Raw genomic sequence first — 2,429 nt, 5'->3', positions numbered from 1 at the left:
CCGCCGGTAGAGTTCCCTGGGGGAGTCTTTAAGCGTGGTCCGCGGGCGTTCGCGGGCGTGCAGGTGCAGGCATGTTCGCGAGGCGCGGGCGCCCGCGGGCGGACGCGGGCGGGGCGCGGCGTGGGCGCGGGCAGGCGCGGCACGGGCACGTGGGCGGGACATGGGCGGGCGCTGGGCTTGCACCGCCGCATCTTCCGCATCACGAGTGACGAGAACGGTCCGCCGGCGCGCGCTGTATTGATTTCGATAGTAATGGGGCAGCAGGGGACAGGATAACGCTCACTTAGGCGGTCTTACCATACAACCGGAAAACTTTTTCGCTACACACTGGCCAGGGGCCATACACGTCATACCGCGGTCCCTTCATGCGCTCCTGAAGCCCTGTCATGTGCGCGGCAAAGCGTGTGATGGCGGACAGGAGCGAAAAAGAGCCCCGCCATGCGGTTGCAAAACATTTCTTCCGTGAACGCATCTCCCTAATTAGGTGCTCATTGCGTCCACGGTAGTGCTGAATGAACAGGTTGTCCATCGACTCCTCACATGTCAGCTCACCGCCCGTTGGCTTCTTGTGCTCACAATACATGTGGGGAACTCCGACGTACGCCTTGTCACCCATACCATATTCAAAAGGGTATAGCTGAGCTAGGAACTCCTTCGCGTACCAATGCTGTGCCGAATCATGCCGGACACCCATGAAGAGCCCATTGTAATCGATTGGGAAACCGCACATGGTGATTGTATAGTCAAACTTTAGCACGTACTCCTTGTACTTGCCTGATCTCACACACCGCTGGAGAAAGCGATTTTTGGGGCAGCAAATTGTCAAAGGAGCACCATCTTTGATCCACAGCACACGCTCGTGATGGAACTCAGTGTGGTTGTACTCCCACAGTCGCAGTGCCGGATCGAGGAAGTTCACGTGCCGTGCGAGGGAATAGATTGTCGGCCGGACCTGCTCTGAGAATGTGCCATAGCTGATGCCAATGTTCTTCATTTCGTGCTGAGTAGGATATCCCACTGCATAGTGCAAAGGTAATTAACTTCGACTGCCCTCACCCTTCACGACCCCCCCCTCCGACCAGCACGCTTTTGTTTACTCAGTAGTATTTTGACCTTACGCGTTCCTAGGTTTGTCTCTCGCGCCGTTCCCAGTTTCCTATTTATTCGCGCGCCGCGTCGGCACTCCTATAAAGTTTAACTATCTCTCGCTGGGACAGCGCTCAAAGTCGCGGTCGCGTTTGGCACGCACAGCTCTCGCAGGTCCGCCCGCGCAGCTGTCACCCTCCTCCCTCGCCGCCCTCGCCGCCGCCGCCCTCGCCACCGCCCACTCTCACCACAGCCACCCTCACCGCCCTCGCTGCCACCACCCTCGCCACCGCCACCGCCGCTGCCCTTGCTTGCCGCCCGACCGCCGGACGACTGCTCGTCGCTCACGCCTTTGCTCGCCCGCAGGACAGCGACAGTGATGAATCCTTATGGTGCCCAAGGTGGCAAACAGAAGAGCGCCGATCGGGTGCGGCCCTCAGAAGCAGAGACCGTGGTAATCAACGTTGCGCTTTGGCTTCGGATGTGCCGCGCTGGCGCGGGGCCAATGCAAATTGCGAATCTAAGGGAGTCAGTGAGCAGATTATTGCATACCAGTGGCTACACCAATCAGCTCTGGCCAACCGAGCCCATCCGCCGTGATGTCTTGATGCTCTGCACGCACGAGATCCCCCAAAAGACGCTGCACGAGATCTTTCAGCTGCACTTTGCGCCGCTCCGGCACTCTCCCTCCAGACAGGAGAGGGATGCAGAGAGACAACAGCTATCTTTCCAGCTTGTGCAGGTGTCAATCTTCTCTGCTCTTGTCTTCCGCTGCGACAGTGTGCACTCCTTTGACGATGTCATGAATGTTTTGGTACAAGCAAACCTCGACAACGTGCTGTCGTCGCCGCAATTCGGCGGGTATTCAGACTGGTCAACAGAGACCTTCTTCAACTTTGAACTTTGGGGCGAGCTTGGTTCCACAAGAGAGGGGCTCTGTGCCTATGTATGCCCCAGCCCCAGCAGCCCCATTCATGTCCCACACCTCCCCTCCTTCATTGATTGCTGTCCTCTCTTCAGGTGATTGAGCAGCTGCGAGACCTGCGCCTCAGCATTGAACCATCCATTGAACCATCCCAATACCATCTGTACAAGCTTACCAAGGGTGGCAAATGCACTCTGAATCAGCAGGGCCAGAGCAGACAACCAGTTGCAGTGGGAATGCCTCTGCATGGCGAGCATGATCCTCCTCCCAAGCGCAGCAAGTCTCCCGCGGGCATGGGTGGGGGCACCCCTACCCCTACCCCTACCCCTACCCCTACCCCTACCCCTACCCCTACCCCTACCCCTACCCCTACTACCCTACCCTACTACCCTACCCTCCTACCCCTACCCGCCCCCCT

This window comes from Emiliania huxleyi (assembly GCF_000372725.1).
Source record: "Emiliania huxleyi CCMP1516 unplaced genomic scaffold EMIHUscaffold_547, whole genome shotgun sequence".
Classification (NCBI taxonomy): domain Eukaryota; phylum Haptophyta; order Isochrysidales; family Noelaerhabdaceae; genus Emiliania; species Emiliania huxleyi.
This window is presented reverse-complemented; position numbering follows the sequence as displayed.